Source organism: Octopus bimaculoides, chromosome 22 (assembly GCF_046866305.1).
Source record: "Octopus bimaculoides isolate indiv1 chromosome 22, ASM4686630v1, whole genome shotgun sequence".
NCBI classification, from domain to species: domain Eukaryota; kingdom Metazoa; phylum Mollusca; class Cephalopoda; order Octopoda; family Octopodidae; genus Octopus; species Octopus bimaculoides.
Window position 1 is genome coordinate 22,424,590 of NC_142949.1, and position 25,120 is coordinate 22,449,709.

Genomic DNA, 25,120 nt, shown 5'->3' on the forward strand with positions numbered 1-25,120 from the left:
AGAAAGGACCTGAAAGAGGTAATGGAGGATCTGAAACAGCGCCCTGTTGCAAAGGAAACAAAGGTGATAAGATACGACCCAAAAATGAATGGATACCAGCAGAATGGGTTATTCAGAGTAGATCAGAAGAGATTCTACAAAGAAATAAATGGAGAGTGTACAGATGAAAAGTTGATATCAGATAACACTGAAAGTCAAAGGTTTTGGAGTGACATCTGGAGCAAAGACAAGGAGCACCAGAAGGATGCTGAATGTTTGCAAGAACTGAAAAAAACAGTAGTCTGTCCAAAACAGATAGAGCTAGTCATTTCAGTTAGGGAAATGAAGAAAATCAGCAAAAAATGGGCAACTGGAAGGCCCTGGGACCAGATGGTGTTCAAGGCTACTGGATCAAAAGATTTGGTGAATGTCATTCAGGAAAAGCTGCACAACTCAACATTTTATTAAATGCCAACCAAGTAACACCAGACTGGTTGACAATGGGTAGGACAGTGCTGTACTTGAAAAACATTGAAAAAAAGCAATACGGTAGACAATTACAGGCCGATATCCTACTTGCCACTTTTGGGGAAATTAGTTGCAGAGTCAGTGTACGGACATCTAGAAAAAAATAGAGTCCTGCCACATGAGCAGAAGGGTTGCAGGCGTAATTGCAGAGGTACCAAGGATCAACTCCTGGTAGACAAAACTGTACTTAGAGACTGCAAGAGAAGGAAAACTAAATTATCCATGTCATGGATCGATTATCGTAAGGCATACGATATGATCCCACATTCTTGGATTATGGAATGTATGAACCTATTTGGTATTGCATCGAATGTTGAGTGATTGATTGCTTGGAAAAAGTATGGTGAAGTGGAGGATGGAACTGACAGCATATGGAAGAAATTTAGGTGCTCAAAAAATAAGGAGTGTTACCTTAGTTCACTGGTAGTGAACAGCTGGCACCATAGTACATCTCTAGTGTTAGAAGCTGTGCAAAGACAATAAATAATAATAATAATAATTTGATCCTAACTGATTGGAAGTGTTATCATGTAAATTGTTTTATTGTGGTATAAAAGATGGGCTACAGCAAATATTCTGATCAATACCACAGATTTGCTTGTCTGTTGCTTAACCATAACCAGTTGAACATGTCCCTTAGTGGCTGATGATATGTGCATCTCTGACCATGAGCAGAAATAGTGCAGGAGTATCATAACCATGTGTTGAGAGGAATTCTTTGGGGTTTGGATAATTCAACTCTGGAAACATGGGTGTTTTGCTCATCATCCTTAAACAACCCTTATTCAGGGAACTTTTGAGTGGGATGGGCTACTTAACCCAAAGAAAATTCTAACTGGGCCCCACCTGCAAGGTCATGCGCTGTTTATCTTGATATGAGATCATTACGTCATGCACATATGGCTGTGATGCATGTGCTTGGTGTACCCTTATCAGACGGGTAGTCATGATGGGTAAACTGGGCTTCATATATTTTACCCCAGTGTCATTTTGGCGGCATGCACTGCTCTCTCACTCAATAATAATAATAATAATAATGATAATCATTGTCACCATCATCATTTAACATCTGTTTTCCATGCTGGCATAGACCGGATGTTTTGACAGAAGCTGGCCCGCTAGAGAACTGCACCAGGTTTCAGTCTGATTTGGTTTGGTTTCTATGGCTGGATGCCCTTCCTAATGCCAACCTCTTTACAGAGTGTGCTGGGTGCCTTGTATGCGGTAATGGCATCGATGCTTTTACATGACACTGGCATGGGTGCTTTTTACGTGGCACCAGCACAGGGCCCTCGCAGGGCAATCCTCTTCAGCAGGGTGAACAGCATTAACACTTCTGCTGTGGAGGGTGGGTGTTCTTGAGTCTGACAAAGCGCCAGATATCTCAGTCCTTTGTCATCTCTGCTGTAAGGTTCAGTGTCCTGAGGTCATCCTTCGGTACTTCATCCCATGTCTTCCTGAGTCTCCCTCTATCACGAATGCCATCCACTTTGAGTGATCAGCACTTCTTTATGGAGCTGTCTACATGTCAAAACAATGATGATGAGGAGGAGGGGGTGTAACAGGTACTCTCATTGGGAATGGCTTATTGATATCTTTCTTAAATACAATGGTAAAAATCCTTTAGGAAATCTAAATGATATCTGCAACATTTATGCTCCCTCTAAAGACATCAACTTTGACTGGGGAATCAAAACTAGCCAAAGAACTCCTTCAAAATGTCTGAGCAATGTCCTTCACATGCATATCAGTATAAAATAATACATTTTGTTTTCTCTTATTAAGCAGTCATAACAGTAGAACACAGAACACTATACAGCATGCATAAAGCAAGGTGTTGGTGGGAGGAGAAATCTGCCATAAACAAACCACAAGTTCATAATTCATAACACTGGACACAGTTCTCTTTGAGTGGAGAGTAAGATGTTTAACAATAGCACACTGCACTAGTTCAAGGTGGTTAATGAACTGGCAAGCCTGCATGGAGTGCAACAAAGACACAGAGTATTGCATAATTCATTACAAATATAATAATAATAATAATAATAATAATAAGAGAAGGGAAATAAAATCAAAGGCTAAATATACAAATTCATAGTCATATATCAGCTCTAAATATACAAACAGTGAAATAGATATTGCTTCAGTATTAGGAATATATCCAAATGCCTTTTTTTTTATTTATTTACTTATTTATTTTATTTGTTTAGATTATTTTTTTTATTTTTGTTTTTTTGAGGAAACCTCACATTAAAATACTTAAATATCATGGAGCTTAATTGATACAAATATTTAGAAATGAAAGTAAATAAAAATAGAAATTCTTATTAATATAAAATAGAGTTTGTTGGTAAAATACAAACGTTATATTCTATATAGAAAATAGAAGCTGCCTATCTAAAATAAACAACGACCCACTTGCAAGTCAATGACATTAACTGGTTTAGTAGTTGAAAACACTAAACTACTCCTACTATTATTATTATTATTATTACTATTATTATCATCATCATCATTATTAATGTGGTAAACTGGCCAAATTGTTAGCATGCTTGTTCAAATTCCACCAAGGTCAACTTTGCCTTTCATCCTTTTGGGGTCAATAAAATAAGTACCAGTTGGATACTGGAGACGATATAATCAACTTACTCCCTCCCCTGAACTTACTGGTCTTGTGCCAAAATTTGAAATCATTATCATTATCACTATTATTATTATTATTATTAAGGTTAGCAACCTGCAAAACTGTTAGCATGCCAGGCAAAATGCTTAGTGGCATTTCATGTCTATATGTTCTGTATTAAAATCCTGTCAGGATCGACTTAGCTTTTCATCCTTCGGGGTTGATAAAATAAGTACCAGTTGAGTACTGGAGTTGATGTAATCAATTAGCCCCCTCTCCACCAAATTTCAGACCTTGTACCGATAAGGATTATTATTATTATTATGATTATTATTATTATTATTATTAAGCAATCTTTATTTTTTAAAAATTTTTTCCTTCAAAAACTCATATGTTGAAATCAACGGGAGTGGCCATCATCCTTAAGGGGGTGAAAGGTAGCGAACTGGCAGAATTTGTTAGCACACAGGACTGAATGCTGAGTGGCATTTCGTTCATCTTTCTATTCCAAGTTCTAATTCTGTTGAGGTGGACTTAGCCTTTCGTTCTTTTGGGGTTGTTGAAATAACAACCAGTTGAGTACTGGGGTCGATGAAATTGATTAGCCCCCTCCCCAAGAATCTCAGGTATTGTCCTTAGATTAAGATTATTAATATCAAGACAGTGAGCTAGCAGGATTGTGGGACAAAATGCATAGCAGCATTTCTTCCAGGTCTTTACAATCTGAGTTCAAATTCCGCAGAGGTTAACTTTGTCTTTCATCTTTTCAAGGTTGATGAAATAAATACAAGTACTGGGGTTGATGTAATCAACTAACCCCCTCCATCAAAACCATGTATTTGGATCACCTCAAAACAGAATGAAACACTGGTGCAGGGTTTATATGCAAATAAAGTAAAGTTTATTTGATGTGCTGTTGCTCAGTACACATGGAAGAAAATTAAATTACGAATTAAAAGCAGTTCTAGTAATGTGAACATTATCAGCCACACATTCATAGTGTATGTGTTTTGTATAGATGCCCATTTGCTGTATGTGGGATAACACAGGGGTTTTCAAACTTTTTGACTTGCAGACCCCTTTATATTTCAGGCTTTACCTTAGGGTAAATTTATACATAAATATTTGCTTAAAGTAACATATATCTTTACATTTATTTATTTAACAGTATTTAACAAATAGGTTTATTGTCAATTAAAAGATTTCGATTAAAAAACATATATAAAATCAAATCGCCCATAAAAAGTATTTGCTGTCCACCCCCTGTGGACTGCGGACCACAGTTTGAAAACCCCTGGGATAACATACAAGGAAAGCTCCTTACACAACATTGAGTGTTAGAGAAACCAAGTGTCCCCAGACTCTATCACACAGCAAATGGGTGTAAACAAAACACATACTATGTATGTACAACTGTTAATGTTTTCCATTACTAGATCTGCTTTTAATTTGTAATTTAATATATCATGTGTGTGTGTATGTATATATGTATGAGAATATACACACACACACACACACATACATACATATATATATATATCTCATCTATGTGTATTGACTTAGATTTGGAGGTTGGGTTTTGTGTGTGAGTGTATCAACACAGATTTTTCACATCAATATTCAAACAATTACAAAAATATAAATAAATGAGACCACCACTATTTGTTCTGCTCCCCATTAACAATACAAACTTTTGGCAGTTTCCACCTGGTTATGCTGATTATGTAATCAGGCCAACATAGCTTTTTATAATTATCATTATTATCATTATTATTATTTCTAAGGCGGTGAGCTTGCAAAATCATTAGCACACTGGGAAAAATGTTCAGCAACATTTTGTCCATCTTTATGTTCTGAGTTCAAATTTTACTGGGGTCAATTTCGCCTTTCATTATTTTGGGATTGATAAAATAAGTAACAGTTGAGTACTGGGGTAGAGGCTATTGACATCCCCTCCTCCAAAACTACTGGCCATGTGCCAAAATTTGAAACCATTATTATTATTATTACTATTATTATTTCCTCTGCCTTAGCGAAGGTGGAGGTATTGTTTTCAGTTGCGTTTGTTTGTCTGTTTGTCCGTGGACAAGATATCTCAAGAACTGCTGGATGGATTCAGAAACTTTCAGGGATGGTTGGCCTCGTGACTGGCACAAACTGATTAGATTTTGGGATTGATTTGGTACTGGACAAGGGTTCTGGATTATTTTTCCTTTTTTTTTTTTTTTTTACTTTATTCTTGAGAGCTGTCGGGTTCATTTTTAGTATTCTCGTTTATAAGAGCAGTTGAGTTTATTTCAGATATTCTCATTATAAAAATCATCTCTGGCTAATCGTTGAGAGGACGTTGATGTTGCCTAAAAGAGGTTTCCGCTCTCTGAGTGCTCTTGTTGTTATTATTATTATTATCATTATTATTATTATTATTATCATTAGCAGTGAAGTGGCACAATTGTTAGCATGCTAGGTAAAATGCTCAACAGCATTTTGTCTATTTTTACATTCTGAGTTCAAACTCCGCTGAGGTTGACTTTACCCTTCATTCTTTCAGGGTTGATAAATAAAGTACCAGTGAAATACTGGGGATCGATGTAACTGACTAGTCCCCTTCCACCAAATTTCAGATCTTACGCTTTTAGTAGAAAGGATTATTATTATTATTGTTGTTGTTGTTGTTGTACCAGTTAAGTCCTGGGGTCAATGTAATCAATTTATCCCCTCTTCTGAACTTGCTGGCCTTATGCTAAAATAATAATTGTTATCTATAATACATTAAAAGTCAGTTTCAATCTTGCTTGCTTGCTTGCAATATTACCCAGCACATAATGGGAAAATACTATGAATTACTGGCACATAATGGGAAAATACTATGAATTAAGTTTACCCTGAAATGTTAATAGGAACAGAATGAAACAAGTTTCACATAAACTGGAGCAGTAGTTATTGAGATATTTGGGATTTGGGGTATAAATACTCAAAACGGTGCATAATGTGAAAATGTTCTGAATTAAATTTCACCCTGAAAAGGAAGAAACTAACATTTAGATTCGACTGATTTCACAACAGAAATATATGATTTGTTTTTTACCGTAAATATATATACATACAACCTTCGACAGAGTCACAGTCATATATACAACTTGAACAGACATACATATCAGTACATAAACATACACATATACACACATGGAGACACATCTGCACACTTACTTACATAAATGCTCACATACATACATATATGTATAGACATGCATACATACATACATACATGCGTATATACATGCATACGCATATACACATCTACATATGTACATGCATACATGCACACACACATACATACATACATACATACATAAACACATATGTATCATGAACTTTGTAACCTCGGAGTGAAATAGTTTTTTCCCCCAGGTTTTTTTGAGTGCATTCAACATTATTTAACCTCTAAAGATTTGGCTACTATTTCTAGCATGCCCTGCTACTACATAACAGTTATTTGCGATAAAGGATCCAACACATCCTGTTACATGGTAGCAGGGCGTACAAAAAATAGCAGCCAAATCTTTCCTTTTCTGAGGGAAAGGAGCTGTTTACGCATGATTTCGATGTCACATTCGTTGAAAGCATGCGAAATAACCTAGAAAAGAAAAGACCCACAAAACAAAACCCTGTTGCTAGGAAACTGAGTTTCCCGGTGACCCAACAGGTCACAGGTAGTCTAGTTATCATTATTTCTAAGATAGTGAGCTGGTAGGATTGCTAGCACACTGGACAAAATGCTTAGCAGAATTTCTTCTATCTCTTAATATTCTGAGTTCAAATACTACTGAAAGTGACTTCACCTTTCATCCTTTCAGGGTCAATAAAATAAAAGTACCAATCAAGTACTGGAGTTGATATAATCAACTATCCCCTCCACCTCAGACTGCGGGGCTTGTACCAAAATTCAAAGGAATTGTTATTTCACACAATATCACTTACTATTGCTATTCATCGACCTGTTTCTTGAGACCATACTTCTAATGAAATATATTGAATATGCCTCAATAATTTGAAAATAATAAGGAATTTAGAAGGATTTATTAAGATACTTGACTTAAGCATTATTAATCTCATGTTTGAAACATAAAAAAAAGTTTCTTCAACCCTGTATAAATATCTATTGCATAATATAATTTGTACCTACAGATACACAGATGATCTGTTGAGGCAGCTGTAGTCAATTGAAATGGATATAGTAAATATTTCCTATAGACCAACAGTGGAGATATAATGCAGTGTCAAAGCTGACAGGCAGGATTTGAACTCAGTCTTTAATCAACGAAATTAGTTACTGCTCAGTGCATTGTCATCTGCGTCACCCTTACCATCATCATCATCATCATCATCATTCAGCATCTATTTTCCACGCTGGCATGGGTAAGACGGTTTGACTGGGGTTGGTAACTCAGAGTGTACTGAGTGTCTTTTACATGTCACTAGCATGTGTACCTTCCACATGTCACTGGCATGGGTGTCTCATGTGTCACTGGCACAGTTGCCTCTCATGTGTCATTAGCACAAGTGCCTTTCATGTGTCAGCAGCACAGTTATATCTCACATCTCAGTGGCACGGTTGCCTCCCATGTGTCACTGGCACAAGTACCTTTCACATGTCACTGGCATGGGTGCCTCTGATTTGTCACTGGTGGCATAGGTACCTCCCACAGGTCACTGGCATAGGTACCTCTCACATGCCATCGGCACAGGTGCTTATCATATATCAGCAACACAGTTGCCTCTCATGGGTCACTGGCACAGTTGTACCCCATGTGTCACTGACACAGGTGCCTTTCACGTGTCATCACCAGCATGGTTGCCTCTCACCAAAAGTTTCAGTTACTTGTCATCACCTCCATGAGACTCAACATCCAAAGATCATATTTCACCACCTGATAGACCTGATAAACAATGTTACAATAAATTGTAGTTACACAATAGTAATAATAACAGTTTCAAATTTTGGCAGAAGTCCAGAAATTTTAGAAAGCGGGGTTAGTTGGACAATTATATTTTTTATGATTTATACAACTGTAAATAAAAAATCTGCTTCAATGAATTATCTTATAAACCATGCAAGTGGGTATTAAAATGATGATGATGATATAACGCCCACAAAAGCATAAAAGAATCATATCATGAAATTTAAATCTATTTGAAATGTTTAAACAGTTTGAGGTATTTGTTAACAAGTAAGAACTGCAGACTAAATGAACCAAAGAAACTTCTAAGTGTTTGTTCTTTGAAAGAAAGAGCATCTAATATGATTGCTAAACTCTTGTTATTAACTGAAACTGCCCTTGATTCTATTATACAAAATTCTTGTTTTAAACTGATCCAAGTTAAATCTTTCCATCAAAATTCCATGTTAATTTATGTTCCAAACACTGGCTTAATAATGACAATTTTTCAACAGAAATATGGTAGCAAAAGAGTCAAAACAATAAGCGCTCTATATGACTGATCAAACCAAAGAGGAAACTGCAATGTAGCTTAACTTGCTAGAAATAGCATCAATATTTCCCTCAAATAAAGTTCTACCATCTTAAAACAGGAAAGCTTCAAAATGTCTGAGAAACATTTTTTTTTTTTTTTTTTTCAAGAAAAGAAATGGAAACAAGGACAGAATGCCTTTAACTTCGAGGATCAGCTCAATTAAGGTTGATAAGGAACTACGCAACAAATGAAGTTACATCTTCAAAACATCTAAAACAAACAGAACATGGAGAACTTTCCCAGGTAAAATATAATTTTTTTTTTAAATTTCATTTTAAAAGAAATGAGAAAAGATAAAAATACTAAATTTGAAGCTTAAATATGCCCGTTGTTAGTGACACAGGTCATGGCTTCTTTATCTGTTTAACCCTTTAGCATTTAAACCGGCCAAATCCAGCCTAAATATTCTACCTGTTTTATGTTGAACCTGGCCAGATCCAGCCTCTCACACATCATCATCATCATTTTATATCCGTTATCTATGCAGGCATGGATTGGATGGTTTGATCAGAGCTAGTAAGCTGAGGAGCTGCACCAGGCTCCAGTCTGATCTGGCATGATTTCTATGGCTGTATGCTCTTCCTAATGCCTATACACATACATACACATATATTCACCACATGCAATTCTCTGGATATGATCAGAAAGATAGGGTTCAGGTATACAGTGGTGCTAGAAAGAAGTTAGATAGCATTATATGTAATGAAACCAGTGGTACCTGCCCTAGATATAGAAGTAAAGACTGGAATAGAATACAAAGAGTTTGTGACAAAGCAAACAGGGTGAACATGTGGTACAAGACCGACAAATATCAAGGAGTGATTAGGGTTAGGGTTAGTGATGTTTGTAGCGGCCACAGCCCATGGAAAAGCCATGGAGCTCCATCAGATCACAATTATGTAGGACATATCCCTTTGAGAATACCACATGCACCAATGATAACTGCATGGTCTGTAAGATTAACCCCTGGCATTAACTGTAGCACAAGAAATGTAGTCTACAGCATAAGGTGTAAAGAAGGTGCTTGTAAAGACAAGAACATGATATACATAGGTGAGACATCTAGGAGCATTGCAGAGAGACTAAATGAACATTTGAGACAATATGACAACAAAAAAACAGTCCTCCATACTCTATCAACATGCCAAAGACCAACATGGAGGCACACTGGGTAAACTTGACATCCACTTTTTATCCAAGCACCCGAAGGACACCGCACTCAGACAAATACAGGAGTACGTCCTCATAAATGAAACATCCCCAGTACTAAATAGGAAATATATGTAGAAAGTAGTCATACCCCAATACACACAGTTTATATATACACAAGTAGAGTAGTTAGTAGATTGTTATGTAGATGTATGTATGTGTGTGTGTGTGTGTGTGTGTGTATGTATATATATATATATATATATATATATATATATATATATATATAGTTTTAGGGAAAAGAACCAAGGTTCATGACCTCATCGATGAAAATCCACTGTCACAAATAGAAAAATTAATAAGTAAAAACACAATAAATAATTATAATATAATACAAAGTAAATATCATAAGATAATGATAATAAAACGACTACACGTGTTTCATAACCAATTTTCAAATAGAAAGAAAATTTAAATCGATTAAAACTGTCGAAAATCAATTCTATTCAAAAATATAGCTAATCTTCAGGTCAAAATACAACAATAATAATAATAAAAAAATGTAAGTCTAAGGGATGAGAAAGGAGTTAGAGGACAGTAACTTTAACATTGACACTGTGGCTGCTAGGAAAACTCATAATTGTAGTAAACAAAAAAATACTAATGAAACAGTAAAGCAGCAATGAATTCATCACAGCTAGCTAGCAAACAAAGGGTGAGAGATGCTGATTTCATCTATGAAGTTGAACAGTTCATTAAGGAAGACCCATCCTCCATTCAGATAAGTGAGATTGCCAGATAACTGGGTTTTGATGACAAGACTGTTAGGACCTGTGTGTCTTACAAAATGCAGACAGGACAGCAGCTCACTCCGAAATCCAAGAAGAACTGCATAAAGAGGGCCAAGAAATATCCCCTGGAATTAAATGTGGTATTTCTCAGATGAAAGAATCTTTTGCTAGCACAAGGCACACAACAAGCAGAATAACAGGTGGTTAGCAGTTACCTCACATGATGTTCCCAAGGTCATGAAAACCAAGTTTCCTGTCCATATCATGGTCTCTGACACAAATGACAGTGAGGGATATGTTATGCCCACCCCCCATATTTAACGTGAGCCAGGTGCTATCAGGATGTGTACTAGGAGGTGAAGCCCTGGACTGAAGAGGTGGCAGCAGGAGGAAGACCTTATGTGTTCAAGCAAGATTCTACACCTGCACTCATGGCCAGGAAGACTCAAAAGTGGCTCTCAGACAACTTTTATGACCACGTCAGCCAAGACGTGGCCCCTAACTCTCCAGACTGCAATCTTCTGAACTATTTCCTTCTGAGGTGGAGTTGAAAGATTCATCAACAAGACTGTCTGCAACAGCAAGGAAGAGCTGAAACAGTGCCTTTTCCAGGCATTCCAAGATTTATGAGTTGCAACTATGAGACGCACCGGTTCTATGGTTGCTTTGAAGAGGTTATTGAAGCTGGGAGGGGTTATATTGAATAACTATGCAATATACAGATCTAGTAGCTTCATGTATCTTGAATTTTGAATAAATCTTAAACAATAATGGTTTCATGCCTTTTTTTTTTTTCCTGAACTCTGTCAACTGCACCGATTCTACATCCACACACTGTGTGTGTGTGTGTGTGTGTGTGTGTGTGTGTAGGGAGAGAGAGACAGACAGACAAACTCAAGATGTCCTGTATGGGGAGAGGACATAAAATTGACTTCCATGCCTTTTCTGCAGATTATCTGTAGTGATGTAAGAGAAAAGAAACAGTAACAATAGAGAATAAAAACTAAATCATATCCTGCCTCCATCCACCACCACCACCACCATTTCAATAGTTTAGTGCTGACATTAAAAGCATAAATGGATGGAAAACCAGAAGCAGGAAGTTCCAAGGAAAAGTTTTCAAAAAAGTCATTTATCATTTATCAAAAAGAAAAAAAAAATTCTCTCTAATAGATGATAACATCAACAAAATTCTATTGGATGACAGCAAACCTTGATATAATTTATCTTTTAGAGTTCCTGATAATTTGGATAAGTGGATAAAGGATGCAACAGAAAGGAGCAAATAGAGCAAAACTTAAAAAAAAAAACAGCAACTGATGTAAATAAATTATGTTTGGTTTTTCTTTTTTTTTTGAATTTATCAGACATATTTCTTTTTCACGTATCAATTAATGGTTTTGGCAAATGTAGATATATTTTCAATTTGCTACAAGCTTTTATTTATGATCTTTTTAAAAGAATTTTTAAACAGCTATCAGTCTTTCGTACCAACAAAACTTTCAATATGAAACAGATATTAAAGGATAATCTATCATATCTATTAAAACAAGAATTAATACTGCTTTTAATTTTTAGAGGGAGATTATTTTTTTTTGTTTGTTTTAGTTTAACCCTTTTGTTACTATATTTCTATTGAAACACAATGCTTATGTCTCAATTTATTTTTAAAATAATGAATTTAGTAAAATAGACAAGAAAGTAGTGTTGAAGGGTTACTACGCAAGGCTATTAAACATGGAGAATGAATGGGATAAAGGGAATCTCCCTCATGTGAACCCAACAGAGGGACCAGCTATCCCAGTGGACAGCAATATGGTAGATAAGGCACTTAAAGACATGAAAACAAGGAAAGCCCTTGGCCCATCCAGAGTCACCACTGAGATGCTCCAAATATCTGGTAAGGTAGGATATGGACTAGTCACCCACATAGTTGATCTGGTTATTCAGGATGGCATAATACCTGTGACTGGTGTGACAACATTATTGTTAGCTGCTACAAGGGTAAAGGAGATGCCTTAGAAGCAGTTATAGAGGCATCAAACATGTGATAAAAATTATGGAGAGAGTTATAATCCAATTAATTAGGAGCAGAATTAGTCTAGACAAAATGTAGTTTGACTTTGATCCCTCCAGAGAAGCAACTTCAAGAGGAATACTTGGCTGAGAATAAACCATTATACTTGGTATTTGTTGACATAGAGAAAGCCATTGATAGCTGTATGATATGGTGGACTCTGAAGAGGCTAGGGGTAGACAAGTGGCTTGTGAAAGCTGTACAGACCATGTACAGGAGTGCTGTCAATAAGGTGAGAGTTAAAAATGAGTACAGTGAAGAATTTGGTGTACAGGGAGGTGTCCCTCAAGACTCAGTCCTCAGTCCCCTACTTTTCATCATTGTCCTCTAGGCCATTACAAAGGAATTCAAGACTGGCAGTCCCTGCAAACTACTATATGCTAATGATCTTGCACTCAGCAGATTCCATATCAGAGCTGGAAAAGAAATTGCAGGCATGGAAGCAAAACCTGGAATCTAAGGGCCTTAAGGTTAATTTAGCAAAACCTAGGGTCTTATTAAGCAAGAAAATAAACAGGACCCTAACCACTTCTGGTAAGTGGCTCTGCTTGATTTGTAGGAAAGATGTAGACAGGAATTCTATACAATGTACCCAGTGTAAGCAATGAACACACAGAGGTACAGTGGAAGGTTATCAGAGACTGTGGTTTTGTATGTGGAAGATGCACAGGAGTCATAAAAACTACAGATATTCAGGAAATTGATTTTTTCAAATGCCCCAGAGGCTCTTTAGATGTAGTGAATAATTTCTGCTACCTATGGACCAAATTAATAGTGGGAGAGGATGTACAAGCAGTGTAATAGCTAGAATAAGAATAGGATGGAGAAAATTCAGAGTTTTTACCTCTGTTGGCAACCAAAGGGTTCTCTCTCCAAGTGAAAGATTGTATGATGCATGCATACGAATAGCAATTCTACATGGTAGTAAGACATGGGCCCTGAATGCAGAAGACATGCAAAGGTTAGAAAAGAATGAGGTTAGTATGCTCCACTGGGTGTGTAATGTAAGTGTACATGTGCAACAGAACGCAAGCGTATTGAGAAAGAAGTTAATCATAAGAGGAATTAGATGCAGTGTGCAAGGGAAAAGACTGCACTGGTTTGGTCATGTGATGCAGATAGATGCTGATAGTTCCATAAACAAGAGCTGTTCACTCAAAGCGGACAGAACTCGTAGAAGACATGGGACACTGAACACTGAACCTTTTGGATGAGATGACAAAGGACTGAGATACCTGGCACCTTGCTGTACTCAAGAAGGTGACATGCCCTGGTGAAGAGGATTGGCCTGCAAGTGTCCTGTGCTGGTGCCATGTAGAAACCACTCAAGCCAGTGCCATGTAAAAGCACTTGTGCCAGTGCCACGTTAAAAGCAACCAGTAAACTCTAAAGTGGTTGGCATTAAGAAGGGCATCCAGCCATAGAAACCAAGCCAAGTCAGACTGGAATCTGGTGCAGCTCTCTGGCTTACCGACCTTGGTCAAACCGTCCAACCCATGCCAGCAGAGAAAATGGACATTAAAGGATGATGATGATGAACTGTCATTATTAAGCTAGTGTTTAGAACATAATTTAACATGAAACTGATGTCGAGTTTTGATGTAGGTCACTTTAAATCTGGAAGTTTGTATCATAGAACCAAGAGCTGTCTCCAACAGGTTGGTAACAAAAGGGTTAATAATGATCTTTTAATTAGGCATGAAATATTAGACAAGTGCTCAGAACACCAGTAATATCTCTGGTGTAATATGAACCAATCTGTGGCATTGTAGGCTGGAACTTCATTCAGTTATAAATGATTATAATACTACTAGGTAAAGAACCTGTAAGATATATGGGGGGGGGGGGCAGCTGGTACATTGGCTCAGGGTGTGGACAGTCAAGGAAGAGGCCTGTGACTATCCACCAGGCTGCATCCTGAAGAAAGAAAAACTCACAAGTTCTCTGAATTCTGAGAGTCCACATTTCTGGGGTGCTGAAATCAGTCTTGTTTTGACTTCCTAAATTTCTCTCAATGGCCCTAAAGTATCATCATTACCATCATTATCATATACTATTTTCCAGATCCTTATGTTGTGAGTTCAAATCTTGTCATGGCTGACTTTTGCCATTCATCCCTCTGGGGCTTGATAAAATAAAGTACCACTCCTACTCAAAATTTCTGGCTCTGAATGTAAATCAGAAACTACCATTATACACCCTGTTCAAAAACAAGTAACTTAAGGACATGCCTATATCATCAGGGAAATAAAATTGGAAGTATAAAAATATGTTGTTGAGTCAGCCCTAACAGAGTAGGTCTTTGACCAAAAAGTGTTCAGCCATGACAATTCCCATTTTCGTTCAGAATGTATATCTAAAGCTACATTATCCAATGTTTTTTTTTAATTTATTTTTTTTTTAATACAATTATAGAGTAGGGGTCAAAAAAATTTGGCTGCTATTTTTAGTAGATTGATCCACTGCATAGAAGTTTTCTTTGTCACCTTGTATAAAAATCATGCAGGAAGAAGTAACAAGTCAAACTACAAAAACCGTACTATTTCTCCATGAGAAACAACAATGTAAGAGTTTTGAGTTCATAAAGCAAGATGGATGGTCATGGCTGGTATGCTTTAGAATACAGATCTGTTCAGTCAGGATTGACCTGGAGTTAAACATCAACAAACAACAAAGTGGATGGAACTTGTGGAAGAGGGAGACCTAAGAAGAGATGAGATGAAGTACTGAAGGATGACCTCAGGACACTGATATGAAGGAGATGACAAAGGAGTGAGACATCTGGTGCCTTTCTGTTCCCAAGAAGAACCATCCTCCACAGCAGAAGAGGATTGGCCTGCAAGAGTCCTGTGCCGGTACCAGGTAAAAGCACTTGTGCTGGTGTCACATAGAAAAGCACCCAATTTTGTAAAATGGTTGGTATTGGGAAGGGTATCCAGCCACAGAAACCAGGACAAATCAGACTGGAACCTGGTACAGCTCTCCTGCTTGCCAGCTCTGTCCAACCCATGCCAGCATGGAAAACGGACATTAAATAATGATGATGATAATGATGATGAAACGACAACATACAGAAGTATAGAAAGAAAAAAAGATTCCTGAAAACTAGTGTAGCTAAACTGGAGTGAGAGACTGGTAGTATTTCATTGGAAAAGTACTTTGGCAAAGTAAAAAAAAAAAAAAATTTTCTTTCCTCAAATCCATGTAATATAAGTAAAAATAATATGAAAAATGTGAGAAAAAAAGATAAACATATGAAAAAAGTTTCAATAAAAAAACAATGAAATGTTGATTCTCTACATTGGTGCAAGGCTAAAAAATTTATGTAAATGGCAGGAACAGTCAATTGCATCAGACCCTGTACTTTATACTTTCATTTTATTGACCCCAAATAGATGGAAGGCAAAGTTGGCATCAGTAAGATTTAAACTGAGGACAAGAACTAATGTCACCCAGCACTTTGACCAATACTCTAAAAATTTTGCTAATCCATTGCCCAAACCATTTAGCATTCAGATTACACTGTCAAATGTAATGCTTATTTATTCACATTCTTTTTAAATTGATTGTGTATTATCTCACAGCTTTGAACTTTTTATGATGTGATTGTTTATTTTTAGAAATACATTGTAAGGGAGGTGTCAAAATCTAGATCTGGCCAGTTTGAATATAAAAAATATAATATTTAGGCCTGATGTGGCCATTTCAAATGCTAAGGGGTTAAATCAGTCATATAAGAGACAGGTGTTACCATGAACAAGTATAGCTTGGTAACATGTAGTAGGCTCTCATGTAGTCATGAGCAGACAATGACACCCTCTCAGCTCTCCCAACCTTTGATCCAGTGCTACATTCATGATATGACAGTCGGAGAGGAAGACAAACATGTCAGCACTCAGCTGGTACCCCATTTCACATTGCTCTGGTCTACTCAACTGAAATTAAGTGTTCAAGAATACAACATGCTACCCAGTCCAAAAATTGAACCCACACCATTCATTCCAAGCTGAACACCCTAACCACTAGGCCTTGTATCTTCATCTTACATCAGTTCAATAGTGAAATATATTCTCAGCTTTCCCAATATGCATCACCATGGCATTGCATGGTATTTTACATTCACTCATTTCTAATTAATTAGCTAATGGCATGGATAGACTATTAAATTGTTTCTGACATTTAAACATTTTCTGTATGACGTAATAACAGAAATTCTTTTTTTGAAATGTTACAAACTAGAAATAAATTATGAGTTTTAAAAAAATAAATAAAAACTCCCATTTTTCATTTGAAGATTAATTTTTTTTTTTATCAATGAAAACTTTTAATTTTATTTTTGCATTTCTCTATTTGCAATGCAAAGTAAGAGACCTAACAAGTCATTTGGTTTAAGACCACCCACCACTTAGTTCTTGGGTGCCTCTGCTTTGGACAGTGCATCTAGATAGCGATCAGCTTCAACAGTATCATCCGGTTCTGAGATGCCTTTACTTTTGGAGTAGATCCTCAACCCCCTCCAAAAAACTCAAATCTTTTATCTTTTATCTTTCTTTTACTCGTTTCAGTCATTAGACTATGGCCATGCTGGGGCACCACCTTGAAGAATTTTAACCAAAGAAATTGACCCCAGTACTTACTTTTTTTTGCAAAGCCTAGTACTTATTCTATCAAGCCATTTTGCCTAACTGCTAAGTTACAGGGATATAAACACACCAACACTGGTTGTCAAGCGGTGGTGGGGGACAAACACAAACACACACACGTATATATATTATGGGCTTCTTTCAGTTTCCTTCTACCAAATCTACTCACAAGGTTTTGGTTGGCTTGAGACTATAGTAGAAGACACTTGCCAAGGTGTCACACAGTGGGACTGAATCTGGAACCATGTGGTTGGGAAGCAAACTTCTTACCCTACAGCCACGCCTGCATCTAAATGATTTAATCCTTTTGATACCAACCTGCCTGAAACTGCCCTTGGTTCTATGATACAAACCCTCTTATTTAAAATGATCTTAATTAAAACCTATCAAAATTTTATGTTAATTTAAGTTTCAAACATCAGACAGCTGTAGCCTTTGAACTCACAGGTACACTTTAGCAGGTGTGATTTCATATGACTGTACCCCTAGAAAAAGCAAAAGTGGGCAGCTTGCTAATTGGCAGAAACATCATTATTTTTAGCCATAAGCACAAAATCATGTAGCTGCTAGCTTTTGCATCCTCCAGGGGTGGAGTCAAACAAAATCGCACCCAAGAAAACATACACCAGGTTCAAAGGATTAATAACGACAGTGTTATTTTAATGAATTCTTTATTTTCAAAACTAATTGAAACGAAGATAATGTATTTCAACAAAAATATGTTAATGAAAGGATTAACAGTACCACTTGGTTGTTGAGTGCCTTTGATTTGAATCATAGATTTAATACAACACCCAATTTATTGTTTGGAGCCTTTATTTTGAAGTTAAATCTTCTGATTTTTTGGTGCTATCAGTTTAGGTGGTTATCATAAGACATTGGTTTAACACTACACCTCATCCTCAGATGTCTTTAATTTGGGTGGTAAACTTAATACAACACCTAGATCAATACTACCACCCAATCTTTTAATGCTTTTAGTAGACCTCAAAAACTTACATGCATATGGACGCAATTCAAGCCCCTCACCCCAGCTCCATTTACCCAAATATTTACTACAAACATTGACCTACAGAAGAGTATCATCTGCATTGATCTCACAATGTACTCTTTCCCCAACCCATTTTCACTCATCCTATCTCTGCTTTTACCCCTGGTGGATGCACATCGCTTAGTGGTTAGGAAGTTGGACTCATGATCATAAGATTGTGGTTTCAGTTCCTGGGCCAAGCAATGTATTGTGTTCTTGAGCAAAACACTTCATTTCACATTGCTCCAATCCACTCAGCAGGTAAAAATGAGTAATCCTGTGATGGACCAATGTCCTGTCCAGGTGGGGAATATATATGCTATGAAACCAAGAAACCAGCTCTCATGAGTCGGCATGACTCAGGAAGAACTTTATCTTTACCTTTTTTTTTTTTTACCCCTTTCCACCCTTACTGTATTTCAACACCCAGACCCCACTACTAAATATTTCGCCTGATCCATCATTCCCACAACTGCAACCTAATTCAATTTCCTCCATAATTTCTTTCTTATAGGCACTAACCTATGCAAAAACATCAGGCTATGTCAATCTCACCGATCCAGTTTGAGAGGACCCACAAAGGTCATAAACACTGACCCTCCTCTGACTAATTTACGTTAAAAAACAAAAACAAAAACAAACGTTACAGAAATACTGCTATGTTTAATGAGTTGGAAGCTAGAATCTTCTTATTTTAACTGTAAAAGCATCAGAAAACAAACATACATCTCCATATGCATATCGCAGATTACCAATCAATATAGACAGATGTAGGTGTGGCTGAATGTTTAAGTTTCCTACCTAACCACATGGTTTTGGTTCACTTCCACTTCATGGCAGTTTAAGCAAGTGTCTTCCACAATAGCCCCAGGCCAACTGAAGCCTTGCAAGTGGACTTAGTAAATGGAAAGTGAAAGAAGTTTGTTGTATATCTGTGTGTGTGTCCATGTCTTTTATTACATGATAGACAAAAAATGAATGTCAACATCATACATGCCATGTCCTTTGTTTCCAATCTTCCATGAAAAACATGTCTGGCTATGGGGTAATATTTCCTTACTTGGAAACAAACAAGACTTGGCAATAGGAAAGGCATCCATCCATAGAAAATCTTCTTCAACAAATTCAATCCAGTCCATGCAAGCATGGAAAAGTGGGCATTAAAACCATGATAATATACCAAATCAAGGTAGACTGTGTTGTAATTCAAACACCATTGTTAACAAGTTTTTTTTTCTAATAAAAAAAAGATAATTGTTACATGTTTTATTTTCATTTTTACAATCAATAATATTGTATGTCGGGTAGAAAAATGAATCAATATATTTTCAGTAAATACTGTTTTTGTTTTTTTTACTTCCAATTAATTTTAGTTTTTCTTCTAACTCTTATTTTTCATCATGGTCATTGTCATCAGTAGAGTGTATGAGAAAAATCTAGAATCAGAATGAGAGGGAGAAGAGCAACAGAGAAAGGGGAAGGAGAGAGGGGGGGGGAGAATAGAAAAAGGAGGAGAGAAAGAAGAGTAACAGAGAGAGACAGGGGGAGGAGAAAAGAGAAAAGAAAAACAAGACAGGGAAGAGAGAGAGAGAGAGAAAGGGAAAAGAGAAATGTGAAAGAGGATAATGAGAGAGAGAGGAAAGTGAGAAAGAGAGAGTGCAGAGAGAGATAGAGAGTAGAGATAAAATGAAGAATAGGGAGAAAAAGGGAACAAAGAAGAAACAGGAAGAGACAAAGAAGGAGAATGTAGGGGAAAAGAGAAAATGAAAGCAAGAGAGTAAGAAGAAGAAGAAGAAGAAGAAGGTGGTGGTGGTGGTGGTGGTGGTATTGGCTGCTCCACTTGTTAGAGAAATGTAAACAAAATAAAGAAAACAAAAGTGAAACTACATAATTACATTAAACAAAAGTTGGACAAAATACAGAAAAATGAGCAAAAACAAATAAAAGAATTGTTAGAGAAACATATTTAACAAAATTAGGATTAATTTCTCTTTTTAAATTTTAATTTCAAAATAATTTAACTCTATTTTTTAAAAAAATGAGAAAAAAGATTAAAAAATATTTAAAAAGTGGAAAAAAAGCATAAAAATAAGAGGGGCGAAAAGAATAAAAAAGAAAAAATATAAAATAAAGGAGAAAATGGATTAGAAATAAGAGATTCAAAGTTAGGAAGAAACGGAAAAAAAAATAAGGGTTTTTTTAAAAGATAAAGAAAAATTAACCTACAAGAATACCCATTCCAATTGTCAGAAGTGTGTGTGGGAGAGAGGGAGAGAGAGAAACAAACAGACAGAGAGAAATAAGCAACAACAAAAACATTAAGTTGTTTGACAAGCAGAGAAGGAGAGTGAAGTGAGTAAGGGAGCAAAATGAAAACTAGCAGGCTTACTTTTGAAAAAGATCAATTATTGATACATTCCTGGAAAAGAAGTGAAACAAAAAAAAGAAAATGATAATAAATATTATAATAATAATAATAATAATAATAATAATAAGTGGTTTCAAATTTTGGAATAAGAAATTTAAAGGAAAGGTGTTGAGTCAATTACATTGACCCCACTGCTCAAATGGTACTTTATTTTATTGACCCTGAATGGATGAAAGGCAAAAATCAAACTAGACAGAATTTGAACTCAGAACAGAAACAACTCTGCCAGCTCACTGCCTTAATAAATAGTAATAATGATAAAAAAGGAATATATAAAAAAAATCATTCTCAAACAAATGTAAACAGAATAAACGATAATTATAGATTTAATGAACAAATAAAAATTTGAAGGTCTATGTTAACAGGCCCTCTGCCCAGTTCTCTTTTCTTCCACGCTAGTAAATTTAACTCATTCACTATAGTGTATCTACAGTTATTTAATTTCACTCTGCTACGTTCTGAGTTCTAATCCCACAAGGATTGAGTTTTTGATTTTCTCCTTGAGAAATGGTGAGGGAGAGAGTCTATAATACAGGTACCAAAAATGACCAGCACTCAGGCATGTCTTAGGCTAACTGAGTACTCAGGAGGGATTCCAATGATACTCTCACCATATCAACTTGCAGATATTCTGCAAATCCAATGTGTGTAACAATATTTACTGTACATGTCACAGAATGTAAAAGTAGTAATAAAGGAACATGAATAGGGTATATGGGAGAATGTACGAAAAAAAACAACAACAGACGAGGACAGGTGGTGTAAACAACAAAAGGATGTATTAGTTTGATGCTCGGGAATACAGAAAGTCTTTAACGTTTCGAGCTACACTCTTCAGCAGAAAGAGTACGGAGAAAACAAGGAGAAAAACACGGAGAAAAAAAATTGAATGGTGTTTGGTCAGCGATTAATCATGAATAGGGTATAGTTTTCATTCAAATTATGTTATATACATTTCAGTAGCATGGCTGTTTATTTATTTACAATGTGGGATTACATAACATGAATTGCATTATATGGCTTACACAACCAACCATCTCATCAGATTTTGAATAGTTGACAGTTTGGAAAGGTTTGCCAAGATTTCAATTTGAATTCCAAGAAATATTTGGAGGAGGTTCAACATAATCACACTTGAAAAATGATCTGCTAGTAGCAATCATGTAAACCAATACAGCCTGTTTTGTAGACAGGCTATCAATGATTAACCCATAAACACTACTCTGTGCTCTCACTCTTCTGTGTGCAGGGTCAATGGACACATTGATTGGATGTAGAGCTGCCTATAAGAGTGGATGAATTCAACAAGGAGTCAATGATCTTCCACTGAACTTACAGGTGGAGTGGGGGCACCCATAAAGACTTTTGAGTTTAGCATTACTGACTGACTAGCAAGACCTGTACCCACTTGTCTCCCTCAGATATGCTGACCATGTCTTCTTCTGACTCAGGAAAACTTTTAGTGGGACAAGACTTTTGAGCTGCAAAAAGGACTATTTAAGGTGGTTTAAATCAGTCTTGGCTAAGATTATCATTATCTGATCTTTCACACTGTCAGAAACAGCAGACATATGTCATTGCTCATGCCCACTGCTGAAAAATTTTACACCAATATTACAATTTATTAATACAAAAAAGGAGTAACAGATGGCAGAATCTGTTGTCCACTAAATAAATGCATTTACATTCTAGGCTCAAACACCTTTACACTATAATCTCAAGTAATTTCATGATTGATTGCTAACCCTTTAAAAAGCTCAAAATTATTATCCACTGAGTACTGATCACATTATCTGGGGTGGTGAGCAGTCTTCAACATGTCTTGGAGAACTCATCTTGGCAAGAAACAGCGGTATGGAAATCTCTTGTCTGTATCTACCATTAGTCAGTGACTGATGAGTTGCTGGATGGTAAGCTAAACAAAAGCTAGCAAGTGACCTACTGCTTTGGATGCCAAAACACAGCCATACTCAGGTCATCTGAACACAACATATGTAGATCAACTCACCAGGGACACTGGATGGCTCCCCAAAAATCTCCCTCAACTAATACAGGACCGAAATGGATAACATGCATGTGTTAAAAATGTTCGAGCAAGCTCGACCAGATGATGATGATCTGTTAAAAAAACGTTAGCACACAATGTAGTCTATGTCTTAACCTTTAGCATGCTGTAAGTGCATCAAATTGCCATATAAGTTTTCTTCTCTCTCAATGTGCCTACAGCTACAGGGGAGAAAATTTGTACAGTGATATGATGCACCTAAATGTGCCAAAGGTTAATATCCACTAATTCACAACCATGCTAAGCTTTCCCCAGTCTCCACCTACAAATATAGCAGCTTCATCTTTGAACTACCAGACACCATATTATTTCCATCCATCTCATACTCCAGCTGCTTCTTAACTCATCACTCTTAATTTTCTTCACTTGCAGAAAACTCTGCCCAAGGTAAAAAAAAACATTTTCAAATCTTCCCTCTCAAAAAACTACAAAGAACTTACACCTTAGCACTGCCCTACAACCGACACCACATACAAAGTTTATGTTAACCCTTTAGCATTCACATTATTCTGTCAAAAGTAATACAAGTTTATTCATATTGTTTTGAATTAATCATTCATTATCTTGTAGCATTGAGGTTTTGATGAGGTAACTGTTAATAATTAGAATGACATTATAGGGTTAGTGTGAGAGGCCAAATCTGGCCACTGTGTACATAAAATGGATAGAATATTTTGGCCAGATTTGGCTGGTTTAAATGCTAAAGGATTAATCTTCAGCAGTTCAAATTGCACACCAACTATATTGATTTTACAAGTCTGGGATCTTCAAACAATAACAAGTACTGCCACTCCTCTTCCTTACACCACCTCCCCACACTTCTCTTTGCAAGACTGAAGTCTGTTTAAGGTCAAATATTTCAAGATGATGACTTTTTGATCAAAGGAGAAGTCTTTAATCTTAATGGAAGTTTCTCTTTTGGCTGATATAGTTCTCTTTTGTAGGTAAGACAGACGGCTATTAATAGCAAGGGTTTACAAACGATACTACTGGTCTTTTAGTAAACAGACTGACAGAAAATAAAAAGAAAATATAATTTTGCTTTCACCAGATAAATCAAAATAAATAATTTCTTAAACGAGTAAAAATACTTAAAAATAACATCCTTACTTCCTCTGCTACCATCCTCTCATCATCATCATTTAACGTCCTCCCTCCATGCTGGCATGGTTGAATGGTTTGACAGGAGCTGGCAGGTCAGAAGGCTGTGCCAAGCACTGCTGTCTGCTTTGGCATAGTTTCTATGGTTCCATGCCCTTCCTAATGACAACCACTTTACAGAGTGTAATGGATGCTTTTTATGTGGTACCAGAAATAGTGAGGTCAGCAGGTAACTTGCAAGACAAAAACCCCTAAACTGAAGTGGGAATCGTATTGAGGGAGGTGGCTTAGTGACAGGTGATGAGATGTTATGAATAGAAGAACAGAAATAGGTGTCTTGCAAGAGAGCAGCACAACAATAAATCTGTTCCATTCATCTGTTTTGCCTTGGGAGATACAAGGTAACCCCACTAGTGCTGGTGCCACTAAAAAGCATGCAGTCTCTTTAATCTTGCTGATAGTAAGACAACCTCTATGGCGCTGGTGCCACAAAAGAAAAAAAAAACAAATGTATCCAGTATACCATGTAAAGTGATTGGTAATGAAAAGGGCATCCAGCTGTAGAAACCATGCCAAAACTGTGACATTGAAGTAAGACATGGTTCTCCAATCTGTTGGATCCTGTCAAACCATCCAAACCATAACAGCAGGGAAAATTAGCATAAAATGATATTATGTTGAAGATGTATGCCCATTACATTAGCACCCAATATGGAACACAAACATCGTTATTTCAAGTATGATGTAACAGATATGTAACCATATTTCTGTTGCAACAGATTGCTTTTGTTTGAAAATAGTGAAAAATTTAAGTAAAATAATTTTGCCGTTATTAAGCTGGTAAAAGGAACATAAATTAACATGATGGCAGGTTGGTATCAAAAGATGTATTTCAATAGGAAATTTTTCAAAAACAAAACTTTGTTACCTCCAAATATTAGCCTTGGAAACAGAGGGTGCAGGGGATGTAAGTGTACCCCCTAAAATTTTGGGTGGGCAATGAAAACACTTTGATCATCCTCCTGAAAACCTCCATTGTAAAAACGAACAAGCGTAACTACACCCACGATCACTTTTGGTTCTATGATCGAACTTCTTGTTTTAAAGTGATCTAAATTAAAACCATCAAAATTTCGTGTTAATTTATGACCCCCCCACCCACACACACACA

At 36.5% G+C, this 25,120-nt stretch overlaps 1 protein-coding gene and 1 pseudogene across 5 annotated transcripts in view; both read right to left on the reverse strand.

Moving 5' to 3' along the window:
- LOC106872239 (E3 ubiquitin-protein ligase NRDP1) overlaps positions 1–25,120 on the reverse strand; it is a 244,995-nt gene that overhangs the window by 134,687 nt on the left and 85,188 nt on the right. For 2 of the 5 annotated variants that reach the window (XM_089339819.1, XM_052975809.2), the window contains one exon: positions 20,745–20,774. The exons of 1 other annotated variant lie outside the window; for it this stretch is intronic. The gene's annotated coding sequence lies outside the window, so the exon portion shown is untranslated. Of the gene's footprint in view, positions 1–918; positions 974–20,744; positions 20,775–25,120 lie in introns of all 5 variants that reach the window. 2 more of the 5 variants (XM_052975811.2, XM_052975812.2) reach the window with 2 other exon arrangements.
- Positions 21,869–25,120, reverse strand: part of LOC149131412 (uncharacterized) — a 72,771-nt pseudogene continuing 69,519 nt past the window's right edge.